A 14,948-nucleotide genomic window follows, 5' to 3' on the forward strand; every position below is an offset into this window, starting at 1 on the left:
CTTTTCTGTTTGTTAGCTTTGGACTGGTGTTTTGTTGTTTTATACTTTTTTTTGTTGTTGTTTTATTTTGTTGTTGTTTATTTTAAGTACCTTCCAAATCCAAACTTTTATTTGCTGCATCGCAGAAATGGAAATTCAGAAGGAAGAGTGAGCGGGAACCAAAGATGACTGCAACAACGTTGAACTAGCAATACGACATTGCTTCTTCTTAGCCGGCCGACCGACAGTCGACCTTATAAAGCTGGGTATAGTGCCGGCCAGGCACAACGTCCATTAGCTCAATTTTTCACTATTAACTGGAAAATGCCATTAAAATGAGTTTGTATCATTTTGACTGGAAACTTTTTTTTTTTTCGTTGTTCTGTTTTTTTTTTCTGTAGGATATTTACTTGCTCCAGCTGTTTTCTTCAGCTTTGTGTATAAATTCTTCGTGACAGGGGGATGGAGTAGTAGGAGTTGGGTTTGGAGGAGTGAGTATTGTTGATGTGAAAGAGAAAAGTGGTTTCAGTTTGATGGAAGTTAATTGAAAATACGCTGCTGTGTCTTTTGGCTGCAGGTAACAAAAAAACAACTGCAGAGAAGTTAACAAAAAAAAAGAAGTTAATTTGAAAATTGCAGGTATTTATTAAGTAAAACTATTTAATTCAGGTTCAATTGGTCTGAAAAGTTTGTTTTTCTCTGTTGTTACTTTTTATTTTTCTATTTTTTGTTCTTCAAGTTATTCTTTTGTCGACTTGTTTTTTAATGGATAGCTATGTTTATAACCGCCACTCATTTTGAGTGATTTAACACCTTTGTTGTTATTTTTAGTTTGTTGTATATATATTTTTTTTTTATAAACTTGTCCTTTGATATAGAAGAAAACTTGAATGCATCTACATATAATTTTGTGCATTGAAAAGCAGTTCAGGTGATGTGGCTTCTCCCCTTTTTATTATTATAAGTTTGTAAGGTACGTAGTACCTTTATTGAAAAGTTATAATATTCATGACGTTGTTGTGTGGAGTGTTGAGCTGAGGTGAATATATAAACAAGTTGCTCTGTGGTGTGGCTGATGATAATAAATAAATTGATATTCACAATGAATTTAAATTTTTTTTTTTTAGGTTGACGTTTCAAAAGAGAGCATCGATACCTATAGCTTCGAAAGTAGGCAGTCTGTCTGTCTGCAGTTAGATTTAGAGTTATAATGGCATAAATTTAAAATATTTATTTATTTTATTCAATTTGCTTTGGAAGAAATTTTGAAATTTCTTTTCAAAATTATTTATCGGTCAAGGTTTTGCATTAAAAGTGAACGAACTTAACAAGGTGCTAAATTGAGTTTGATTGAGATTAAACAATGAAAAGTTTAAAACACGGCGTAGAACATACAATGTTTAAACTATAGGAATTTTAAGGACAGATAATAAAACCTCTGTTTAATAAGAATTCAAATACAGTAACCACCAACCTAAGAAATATTAAAATAAATAAGGCTCTTTTATATGATACAGAATTGGAAATAAATCGTCGCGTTATTTTACATATGTACTTAATAAAGAAACATAAAATCAAGAATTTCAAAAAAAATAATTTCTCACCTTTTTTCACTTTGACGTCGATTTGAGGCACATACCTAGATACTTGTACTAGAACATTTTATGCTTGTTAATTTATTTACGGTCTTATTCTGGTGTTCGATTCACGTGAATGTCAAAAATAAGAAGCCTTTGAGTGTGGGTAAAAAATAAATTTAAACAAATTTTTTTTTCTTTAGAATTGCTAAGACAGACGGACACAACGCTTTGATTTCGTAAGTTACATATTTTTCAAAGCCAGTTTGACGTAATAAAGCAATGAAATCTTTCGATTCACGTGAATCGGGCTGTTAAACAATATTTATTTCTAAATCCAAAGATGTAGGTATTTTTTATCAAAATCGGTCAAAAGTTGGTTTTCTAATTTCTCAAATTTTTGAACACCCTGATGAAAATCACTAAATATTGAAAGCCCATTAATGAATTTAATGTCAACTTCTATGTTCAAAATGAGTTTTTCTTCATACATAATTGGAAATTTGAACTTTCGGACTTTCTGTCTGATGTACATTACAAAAATATTTCCAAAATGTTATACAACAGCAACTTCAATAGCAACAAAGCAAAGCAACAGCGACAACAAAAAACCTGTAAATATTTTAAATTAGCTTGAACAAGGACAAAAACCCACACGCTCCTGTATATTTCAATTTTATGGAAAAAAAATCCCATCAGTCGTTGTCGGCTCCGTCTTTAATTACGAAAATACTCTGGTATGCACAAGTACCTACCGACGACATGAGTTTAGAATTTTTTTTTCTTTACTTCTCCGGGTAATAATTAAGGATTTGTATGGAATCATGCAAAATTTGATACGTTAAAAATTATTACTATAAAATGCTGAGACGTTTTAGCTATAAATTGTTCAAAGTAAGTGGGTGGAACAATGTGGACCGTATTCATTTTGTTTTTTGTAAATTTCGAAAGGCTTATGTTTCATAGCCAGTAATGAGTTTTACTTCACTTTTATTGAGATATAAGTAATGTGGAACGTTGTGGATCGTATTATTTGGTTTTTCTACAAACAGAAAATTAATGTATCTCTAACGTTGTTTTGATATGTTGCTTTTTCTTCAACGAAATGTAGTTTGGAAGGATGTGGATCGTATTCCATTTTGTATTTTTTTTTTTTGTATATAACTTCCTTTAAACTATTCTGTGCTCATAAAAACTTCGTCTTGTTAAGTATCAGTTAATTTCTTATTATTGACTAAAAACCAACAAGAACCTGCGACTCAGCTTTAAGTTTTAAGCTCAAATTAAGCAAAAATTTAAGGACCAAAAAGACACACAAAAAAAAATGTCACATTCATAGAAGGGTGGTTCCGACAACACTGCTGCTACCGCTGGTGTTGATGCCATCACCGCACCACACACATATGCTGTCCCCAACTATATCCGCAGGGTTGCCATACGATTCGTTTAATCGCATTTTTTGTTTTAGTTTTTAACGAATATAAAATTTCAAAAAATTCAAAAAAGAAGATCGTGAAAAATGTTTGCCTTAAGTTTCTTAATTCTTTTGAAAATGATTTTAAATTTTAGAAACTAAATGAGCGTCAAATAATATTCATATTCATATAAAGATTACACAAAATGAGACACAAAGGAAGGAAAGGATACAAATATGTGGCAACACCGAAAACACGAATGGCTTGCGTCGCCATCATCGCCTATGGTATTGGACACAGGACAGGAATATGGCACAGGAAATTGTTCTACTGTTTAAGGGATATTAGGTTGCACTCAATTTCAAGTACTCTTGGTCTGTTTTGTTTCTATTTTTTTTCCTTTCATTCCTTTTTTTTTGCTTTTTTGATTTTATGTGGAGATTTAAGCCAGGAATTTCGGCTTATTAGACAAAATAAGCTCAGGAAAAAAAAAAGAAACAGGAGAGATGAAAGCAGAAAGCACAATGTCCCAGGACTAACAAAAGGGTAGTCACGAGGCTATGTATATAATACCAAACAATATACGTATACTGTTGTACATGCACAGCATAAATATATATATTTTTAACAAAAGACGACAAAAACCCACACACGAATTTAAAAAAAAGTACCTACACACAAGAAAGCAAAGGATACGAATACGAATATATACAGAGATTTACATATGTCATTGTGTTTGCGGGACACAGTCTATAGCGGTAATGGACGGTTCATTGGCTTAAGTCGGTTGGTTTCACTTTCAACGACATGTTTGTTCATTTATGATGGAGTGATTATTATTTGTGTACATTTTTTTTTCAACTGCCTCTGCGCATTCACAATAATATTTTGAGTCGACAAAAATAAATTTCAACTGAATAAATTTTGACAAAAGCTTAAAAGTTCAAGTACATTTAAGTATAATAACGTTTTTGTATGTAAATACTAGAGTTTTTCCATATTGCACATGTTTTGATGGATTTTAAAATACAAGTAGGTACATACCTATACCTACCTTACTAATAAACGTCCGTACTCATTTGAAACATGATTTTAAACTTTTTCGATCATCGATTTTATGTAAAAAGATTTTTAATTGTGTTTAAAACATAATGACTTAAATAAAATTGTCAAAGTTGGGCAAATGACGAAAAAATTGTTTTAGGCCTCCTAGATTTGGGCTTTAAGTTTAGATTTTGGATGTGCTACGGAATTCTTATATATCGTTTCGTAACACTGGTCGGCAAAAAAGCAAAAAAAGTCGAGACCAAGAACTTTGTTAGGTGATTTTCATTGACTTTAGTGTGCTAAATTCAAAACTGTTCAAAGATTTATTCTATCACGTCTAGTTTTTGAGCTTTACCTACTCATCACAAAAACAATGAGGATTTTTAGATACTTACCTACATTATGTGCCTATCATATTTGAGAAAAAAATTAATTTTGAAAATTTAAGTAGTTTTACATAAAAAAAAAATTAGCGGTGATGTAATTTGACGTCAAATTTACACAAAAAATGCGTTTTTGACCTGTTTATATTCAAGTTTTTCAAAAACGTGACGTGAAAGGGAAATTTTGGTTTGGTTTCGTTCAAAATCTATTCTTGTTGCCGATTAGTGTAAACACTACACGAAGTTCTAGAAAACTTGATAGATCTCCAACAGCGTGTAATTTTTTTTATTTTTTGGTTTGCCAAAAAACTGTTTTTTTTTTTTGTATTTTAATTTTTTCGTTTTCTTTTTTTGGTATACAAATTTGTAGAAATGTTTTTTTTTTAACTTTGTTTAAAATATTTTTTAATTTTTTTTTAAATTTTCTTAATTTTTTTTTAATTTTATTAAAATTTGTTTTAAATTTAATTAATTCTCTTAATTTTTGTTGTTAGTTTTTTATTTTTTTTTTTTATTTTTTTTTTAAATCTAAAAAACATAAACGGTTCTTTAAGATGAACGTTGAAGTAGGAATACTCAAGAAGATGAAATCTTATATCCAATTCCATTTTAAATGTGTGTTTATGTTTCAATCTTGGTGTTACAATTAACTTTCCATCATATTTTTAACACTTAACATAAATTCCTCACGGTAGGGCATTGTAAAAAAAAAAAATACGAATTTACTATATAAAAAAGTCTTAAATCATTCAATAAAGCAATAATTCTGGTTTTAGATGGTTTAGAAGTAACTAGGAAATTAACTATAAGCATCAATTTATAATTGCGTACACTTTAAATTTTGAGCATTCTGATATTATAAAGCAACTTTCTTCTGGGCAACTTCTTTGTTTGTTTTTATACCTTTCCATTTATTTCGATCATATTGTTTTTTTTTTTTTAATAAAATCTTTTAAACATTTTTTAATACTTGTTAAGATGAACAAATTAAAAAGATGAACGAGTCCTGTTTTATATCTTTTCATTTTGCCTTAGATTTTACTCTATTTTACTCTCTTTTTGCTTTTTGCTTTTTTTATTTAATTTTTTTATATTTAAATTTTTTTTATTTAATTTTTTTTTATTTATTTTTGTTTTCTTTTATTTTTTAAATTTTTTGTATTTTTCAAATTTTGTATTGTTTTTTTTTTTTTATTTTTTTGTATCTTTCTTCGAATCTATGTATATTTTCTCTGATAAAGACATTAAATTTCTATCAATTATTTCACAACTTAATAAGTTTTCCAGACAAACGAGTAAGTTATGTAGATATTCCAAGGTCGTTGGCAAAAATTACACTATTTTTTCTCCACATCTCAGTTTTCATCATCTGGTTCTTCAGAACAATAGCAATTGTATTTTTATAATCAATTTTATTGCAAAATAATCATCAAAACCCCAATCAGACTAAGCAGAAGCACGCATGTAAAGAAAAGATCAAGGAATACTGGTCGTATTGTAAAATAATATTGCAAAAGAAAAAAAATCTATTATTCAACATCAGTTTTTGTTTTATGTTTCTTATTTACATGAGTTTGAAGTTCGAATCATATAGTCTGGTCGATTCTGTTACTGCTTTTTAGTAAGCCACATATGTACAAGTACATTTCTGGATTAAAAAAGTTCTTGAAAAGCAAATCTTGTGCCAACTGGAAGTAGATTTTGAACACTTCTATACAAACATTTTCAGAACACAAATTCATTTTTGTGTCTTCTAGGTTGTTTTGTATTATTTGGCTATTTTAAGTAGGGTTCGGATTTACCTACTAAAATAAAAGTCTCAAAATGTAACACTATCTTCTTGACTATAATTTTCCAGACATGTTGTTCATCACGCTCTTCTCGCATATACGCAGATTAATGGCAGACATTCTGATCAAAATTAAAGAAAAACTAGTTCACCGCATAGTTTTTGTTTTATATGCAAAAAGGCAAAATAAAAAGTTCTTTTTTCTCTGTAGTCAAAGTTAGTCAAATTTTGATTTTAATTTACAAAAGTTTTGTTTTCTGTTTTTTGTTTGTCAACAAACAAACAAACAAACACCGTCATAGTCATCGTTCGTTAAGTATAAATTTTTAGTTCTACCTACGACGAGAATACGGAAATTTTTGTTGAAACAAAAATCAATATGACTCATCCTTTTATTCGATGGAAATATAAAACAAAGTGAGTGTGTGAGTTTTTTTTTCTGTGTGCAAGGAAATTTGTATGTTTTTGCTTTTAACTTTGTTCAGAAAAAAAAAAAAGTATTCTCTTGATTTAATTTAATTTTTATTCAGTTTTACCTTCGAGTTGAGTATACATGCAGATGATCAACAACATCATCATCATCAAAAGTATCAACATCCGAGCTGTATGTTTAGTGAACTGAAATCAATTCGTTAGAGTGTCCGTTCGTTTACTTTTAGGTTCTAAGGGAAACTTCAATTTTCATATCAAAAACAAGGCAAAACTTTGAGTATCTACAAAAACACATTTTGGGGTACAACATTCTCGTCTATCGGAACTGAGATCAATTTGAAGTTTGATGACTCCATCATATTAACCTTTTCTCTCTATGAAGTACGGGGAACAAAAAAAAAATATTTTGCCTGATAGATACTCGTGAACTTTAATGATGACAGAGGGTATTTGTGTTGTTGACGTAGGAAGCAGGAACCGACACTACCATTTTGCGCGATTGATGTTTTCTTGTTTTCCTTTTTTTTTCGTCTTTTTTGTGAATTTATGTATGTTATTTGGAGGAAGTATGTTTTTACTGCTGAGATTGATTGCAAAGTAAAAACTTTTTATTTGATGTTTTTTTATTTTTAGTTTCTAGTTATAAACGAAGAGAGGTTAGTGTAATTTTTTTTTTTTGTTGATAAAAATCGAATGAAAAATATAAGGGAAACTTGTCAGCGTCACTTATCTTTCCAAATCTCAAACTATGGTGCTTTAAAAAAAAAAACTTTTATTTACATTAATAAACTTTTTTTTTATTGGTATCAAGCACTTGGAGATTTAATTTTAGTTTTTTTTTTTTTTAACTTTAGTTGTAAAATATTTGGAAGACTTTCGCGCTTGTAATAATTGTTGAAAAATATTTTTATACACATTTTAATTAAGTATTTTTTAGGACTTATCGCGGTAAGTCCGAAAAATACTGAATTAAAATGTTAAAAAATATGTTTGTGCTAAAATTTTTGTTTTTGAAACAGTTTTTTTTGCTGTTTTTTATGCATGGATAAGTTTTTGAGTTTATTTGGCAGAGTTTTTAACCAACAAAAACCATCATAAATATTTTACAAGGACCGAAAAATTTTAGCAAATGACAGTATTTTTTCTATACGAAATCAAAAAGATCATTTTCAACACCTCCGGAATAATCTGAATAGAGTTCTTTTAACTCAAAAACGTGACGTCATAGATTTTTTTTTTCACTTTGGTTTCGAATGAAGAAAATTAAAATCTATTAGAAAAGTATATTTTCGTTTAACGAAAAATTAAAATATTCAGTTTTGTTAAGCATTGTATTTTTTTATTATTATTAACCCTCTGTCGGCACACGGGTGCGAATTTGGCAGGACAAAAATAAAAAAAATTACGATTTTTCAAAAAAGTGGTCACAAAAAAGTCTCTTTATAAAGGTGAAAATATTTTTTTTCGGAATTGTGAATACAATATTCGAATTCCTCGGAATATTCTACATCAATTTCATACGTGATTGTCTATAAAATATTGTGACCGAAAAAAGTTCCAGCGACATGAAAATGTGTAAACCAAATTCGCACCCGTGTGCCTATAACGTCACAAAAAAGAGGTGTGCCTACAGAGGGTTAAATGTCTTTTAATCTTTACTTTTTAATAAATAGAAAATGATTCAAAACTGTTGCTAACTGGTTGAAATAGCAAAGCAAAAATGGTTAAATGTATTATTTACTAATTTGGTAATTTTTGGACTTTTCAGACCCACATTTTCAATTTTTTGTATTCGCCATGCTAAAATCCTTCAGTGTATCTACCAATTTTCATGAGTTCGTCCGAAAATGGCAGTGCAAAAGATTTTTGACGCCAAAGAAAAAGGGACTGTTCTGGGTTTGTTCCTAATAGCACTAAGTTCAGGCTTGAAACATAAGCTTGAAGTGTAAAAAAGGTATATTTTATGACGTTTATAAAATTGGTACTTAACATAGAACTTGTTTCATATGAAAACAGTTTGACCTTAACTGAAAAAACTATAAAACGTAATTAAGATTTTAATCAAACAACAATGTTTATTTTTACTTGTTCATTGAACTTCAACACGCTGAAAATTTTTTTTTTTTTTGTTTAAATTATTTAATAAGGTTTAATTGACTTGACTCCTTAGACACGAAAACCATTTATATCAATTAAAAACTGTGCTCATGCTCACACAAAAGCTATGAAAACAATGTCTCGTTAAAATTGTCTTTAAACATAAATCGATGTTTTGGAACTCATAAACATGGGATTTCAAAAACAAATGCCAATTTGAATAAAAGGTTGAAATTGTTTGTCTTTCATGAGGGCAAGAAAAACTAAGTTGTAAAACATTTCATTCGGAATAAAAAAAAAATAAATTAAAACCACATGTTGCATTGCAAAAATACCTTAGGTATTCTTCTGCCAAAGACACGCATATTTGTTGTTTTTGCTTTGTAAGATTGTCTTTATTTCATTTTAAATATAACAAAGTAATTCGTGCGAATAAAAATGAAGTATGTTTGTAATGTATCTTGTACCTATAAAGCACTTTGTGTACCCGACTCTCGCAAGCACAAACACACTTTGTATCATCTCTATGTACTCTATAGCTTCTGGCAATTTCTGGCGCATTTCTCATTGCGCTCAATTAATCAGTTTCACAAAGGAATGCTCCCAAGTAATGCACAGCACAGACTTCCTGTGCGAGAGATGATGATGGTCTTGTCGCACGACTTGGTTTGGTTCAGTGAACTTGTACTTGAAGAAAGCAGATGGGTAACGTTCATAGTTAGTCTCTATCTCTCTCTCAGAGATTTATATGAAAATTTTACGAAATTAAGATAAAAAAGAAAAAAATGTTATTATTACTCACTAATATGCTTTAAACCTCGATGATTATGTGTATAAATTAAATCTTAACATAAATCATAAAAGTTGTAAATTGCGATGACAGGTGTGCAACGGAGTTTATATGTTCGTGTATAATATTTTAAAGTTTACAATTTAGTAGGTAATATGCAACTTATCACTTATGCATGGTTTAACAAGAAGTGTTATTTTTTTGGCTTCAGGTTAGATTGAAAAAATAAAAATAGTTTTCAGAAATTGTTGAAATCCAAATTAGGGGAAAAATCTTTTTTAAAGGATGCTCATAAACTTTTATTGTTTAAAAAAGCCAAAGCCATTTAGCGTATTTTGAAGATTAAAGATGGAATAAGATTTGTATATAAGGGCGTTCGATATTTAACGGTTTTTCGAGAAACAAGTTCCTAAGTGAAGAAACTATTTTAATATAATATGTAATAAAAAAAATGTCCTTAATGTTTGCAGATTTTTATTTTGGCACTTCTAGATGGCTGCCCACGAGGTTTAAGTTTTTTCTCATTTGAAATAGGTATATATTTACGTATGAGGCCATTGAACATTAAACACCGTTTTCGAAAAGGTATAAATCATTTTTCTAGGACCAGCGTTTTAGTCAGTACATGCATGTTTTTTTTTTGGGGGTTTTTTTTATATCAAGCATGTTTTACTAAAATAGCATGAAAAATAAAATAAATCCCAAAAACATTTTTTCTATGAAACACCATAAGAAATATTGCACATATTGTGACATTTATGTTACAAACCAACAGAGTTCCCACAAAAGCTTTAGAAACTATTTTTTTTTTTCTTTTGAAGCTTATAACATAATTTTTAAATACTGATTTATGGAAATAATACACCATATTTCCAATAATTTACAATATTGAAAATAAGCAAAATTGTGTAAAAACTACGAAATTCAGCAAAAATAGTTTTTCTGGATTAAATAACGGGGTAATTTTTAGATTTTTGGAAAGTGCCTAAAATAAAATATATGATAGTTTTTTGTTTGAATTTTCGTATTTATACACAAAAAAATATTACATAAAATTTGTTTAACTCCGTAAATTTCAATACATAAGTTAATAATGAAAATATTAGATTTTTATTATAGTTAAAGGCAAGTCGTTTAACATTATTAATTTTAAAATTTACGATCTTGGGTTACAAGGGGTTTAGGATTATCAAATATAACGGTTTAACATTTTATTTTTCAAAGGAGATATTGGCCAACATTAAGTTTCTCGAAACAAAAGTGTAGGACATTGTTGTACTAATTTTCAATAGCAAAACTTTTTGATTGCAAAAATTTACTGACATTTTTTTTACGTGTAGTTTAACTAAAATAAATAGCACACACATAATATCAATTCAAAAAAATACAAAGGATTTATTGGAAACAAAACAAATTTTCATTAAAATAATTTGATTTTAAATTTTCTATTTAAAAAAAATATTATTGCAAATAAAAAAAAAATTTTTTTAACAAAATTTTATTTTATTTAAAATAAAAAAATTTTCGCATTGAAAGACAAAATAAATGCAGAATGCAAATTGATTTTTTGTTTTTTGTTTTATTCGTTCAATTTCAATTTTTTTTTATTTTTTGGCCTAACATTAGCTTCACTATTATAGTTGAAATAGCTATTAAGAGCCCCCGCACACATACAAACTTTCTATCGGCCGACAGTTTAGTCGGTCTCTTAATCAGTATGAAAATGTATGAAAGTGCGCACACTACAACGACTAAGTATCGGCCGATCAAAAAGTTTGTTTGATCGAAAAAATAGTTTATTTTGCTACACAGTTGCCTTCAAACTAAAATATTTCTTACCCAGCCGACTTATATTTATTTATTATTTAGTCGCCTCGCCTGCCTGTGCGCACACTATGAGCCCAACCCGACTAAACTATCGGCCAATAAATTGTAAGAAATTTGACGAATATTTAAAACAAAATTTGATGCACACATTTTTTAATCTAATTGATTTTCTTTTTTTATTCAAAGCAGAAAATTTTGTATTTGCAATACAACATTTTTAAATGCAAATATATTTTTTTTTTTTTGCGATAAAAAAATTTAATGGAATTTTGTTTTTATTTGCTTTTAATATTTTGTTTTAATTTGTATTGGAAACCCGGGTTCAATTTAGAAAAAGTCGTACCGATTACTAATCGGCGATAATTTTTCCAAACTTTTAGGCAGTAGGTACCAACAATTTTTTTTCAGCTGCAGCTAATTATTATAATTTTTTTTTTGTACGATCTTTTAACAGGGAGCGATATTTTATTTTATGTGTCTTAACTCCATGCCCCTTTCAACTTCCATACACATTGACATTTGAGATTTTATGAGATTCGAGTTTTATGTATTTAAAAAAAAAGATTGGTCAACCTTAAGAAATTTCTCAGTAATTCAAAATCTTTAACACAAATTTGACAAAATATGCACTTCATCATGCCTTAAAAATCTCCTATTCTCCTATCAAGATCTTAAAAATACAACGATAATTTAATAATTAATTCAAATACGTACCTCATAAAAAATCCACCTACTTGAAAAATAAAAACGTAACATTCCGACCTATTTTGATTATAATCATCAAGAGATGAAATATAATTAATTTATCATATTCTCGCTTAACTCAACCTAGTGCACTCTATTTATAAGAGAAGAAAAAGAAATAGCGAAAAAAACACTATTATTTTTGTTATTAATAAAAAGAAATACGCGAGAATGAAAAAGTTCAAACGAGGTTAATAAGACTAATTGCCAATTTGCCTCGTTCCATAGAAATGAACATGAAAACACCTCTCTGTCAGTAAATAATAATAATAAAATTAAAACGAAAAGAATGAGAGAAAAAGAAGATTTTAAAATTTTTAAAAAAATAAAAAATGTCAATATTTTTTTTAACTAGACTAAAAAGAAATTGAAAAGAAGTGTCTTTTGCTAACTCTTACGCAATAGCAACTCCTTAGCATCATGATGCAGCAGCGGCATCCAAGCAACATTATCAACACTTAATAATAAATATCGACAGCAACGAGCGCTATTAACTCTCTGAACAAATAGAGAGAACAGCAAAAAATTTATTTTTTTAAATTGCAACAACTCCAAGGACTCTTCAATTCAGCAAGTTGTCAATTGACAAACAAACAAAATAAAAGTTATGACCAAATGCGCGCGGGTTCTGTGATATTGTGAACGGCCTCGATAATACTTCACACCCATTCTCTCCATATCATTTCACTTTATAGCCAGCACAAAGGAGAAGCATCATCTTCATCATCATCATTTCATATTCATCATCATCATCCTCGCCAGAAAGAGTTCCATCATCGACGCGTCAGGCGTGTGTAATTGAGATCGCTTTTGGTGCGATCAAGACCAAGAAGAATGTCTCTCCAGATGCGATTCTTTTTTTCCAGAATTGCCGAGTGTGCAGAGATTCGCTACAACAAAACAACATAAAAACCAACTGCGACAATAACAACGAAGAAAAAACGTCGATGAAGACGCTACAAAGACGCGACGTAACGTCGTCATCGTTATCGTTGTATCGTCGTCGTCGACACATAAATAACAATAAACGCATAAATGTGTAACAAATATGGATCTTCGCCGCCTCTTCCTCGCCCGCCGATACCGCTATTGTAATGCAAAATGGCTGTGCATTATTAACTGTTGTTATTATTTTAAAGTGGATGTTGCACTGTAAGTTTAAGTACACTCTTCATGTGCCCCCTCGTTTGCTCAACTCACGGGGGGGGGGGGGGGGGTTAATGGCTGGAAGAATATATATTTTTCGAATTGAAATGGATGGCAGCGATGCTTGATGATCACCACGATGATGATGATGATGATTAAATTGAATTTTTAAATTCTGATTATGATACATAGGGTAAATGATGCAATGTTCGGTGCTGTTACAATGATGTGGTTTTTGTTTGTTCACTATTGGTTGAAAGATGACTTCACATGAGTAGAAAAATGCCAACATTATCACTATTTACCCTATTATTTTTGTAATTCGTTTGTTTTATAGCATTTTCCGTTTGTTAATCTCTAGTTTATTCATAATAGAGAAGGCTGAAGCTTTTATTTATTTTTTTTTGTATGCGATAGATTGCGTGTTGGAGGGAGCAATACTTATAGTTGTGATTTAACTATGAGTGCGTTTTGGTGACATGGTTTTTTAGAGGCTCGCAAATTGTTGAAATATGTTAATTTTTTTCATCCCACATGAATCCATTTAGTTATACGAGTAAGGTACGACGGTAATGACAATATAATTATTGCAATCGTTGCAGTTGCTGATATAGCAAACAAATAATTTAGCTTTTACAGAAAAGACGTTTAATGGTTGTTTGTACATCATTACATCGAAAAAACAAAAAACATTGAAAACGAAAAAAAAAAAAACAAAAACAAAATTGCTTTATTGTTAAAGACGTTTTTCCCACATAATTGAATGCAATGGAAGGGTATATTAGATATCAATGGTATAAATGGAACCCTTACGAACTTTATTTAAAATGTTGTCTTTGCCATGAGAATTACGAATAAAATAAATCTATATAATTTTTTCAATGTGGTTTTATTGCTAAAACTAATTATAATAATTGTACCCTATTGTAATTCAACAAGTTAGGTACATTTAAATTGGAGCCAAGAATCTAAAGTGTCTACTAGAATATTTAAGTTGAAAGGGTGTTTTTTTTTTTGTTTGGAAAAAAAAGTGACTTTAACGAAATTTCCGTATAACATTACATTTGGGCTAGAAACCAAGAAGAAAGAGTTAAAAAAAAAAAAACAATTTTGAATAACTTTTGGGTGAAAAGGTGTTTTGTTCAAACATGGAATAAATTCTGTAATAAATCTCAAACATATTAACTATTTTTTGTTATATCCGAAAAATCGCAAAGTTTTTCAAAATTACTATACGAGTTTGAATATCCTTCGTTTTGAGGAAAAGATGAAACTTTTTTTGTATTCTAATGAGGTTCACCCAGAATTGTTTTGGAAACTTGTTTTTGTTATTTTCTTAATAAGATTCTAAAAGCTTACACGTTGTAAAAATTTTATATAAATCAATTCTTTGGGAATGGATAGAGCAAAAAATAAATCATCAATTTCAGCAGAATCTTTTCACTTCACACAGTCAAAGCTGCTCAATTTTGAAATTATGTATAAAAATAATAAGAAATTATTTAAAAAAAAACGTAGTCAGTTTTTTTTCTCAAAATAACATTTTTTATCATTTCAACTTTTTAATTATGTATACTTTAAAATAAAATAATTTAATTATTTTTTTTTTTTTTTTTTTTGAAGTTTTAACTTTTTTCAATTTAGTTTATTTTATTTTTAATTGTGTAAAAGAAGTATTACTTAAAAAAAAAAAATGCACACTGTCTTACCAACTGAATTCGA

At 29.0% G+C, this 14,948-nt stretch overlaps 1 protein-coding gene and 1 long non-coding RNA gene across 2 annotated transcripts in view; one reads left to right on the forward strand and one right to left on the reverse strand.

The window, feature by feature from the left end:
• LOC129917909 (disco-interacting protein 2) overlaps positions 1-14,948 on the reverse strand; it is a 225,873-nt gene that overhangs the window by 180,626 nt on the left and 30,299 nt on the right. The gene's annotated exons all lie outside the window — the stretch shown is intronic.
• LOC129917924 (uncharacterized) lies at positions 6,721-7,238 on the forward strand. Its single transcript, XR_008772902.1, has 2 exons — positions 6,721-6,794; positions 6,850-7,238. It is a non-coding gene; the product is annotated as an uncharacterized LOC129917924 (long non-coding RNA).

The sequence above is a fragment of the Episyrphus balteatus genome, chromosome 4, assembly GCF_945859705.1.
Source record: "Episyrphus balteatus chromosome 4, idEpiBalt1.1, whole genome shotgun sequence".
Taxonomy (NCBI): domain Eukaryota; kingdom Metazoa; phylum Arthropoda; class Insecta; order Diptera; family Syrphidae; genus Episyrphus; species Episyrphus balteatus.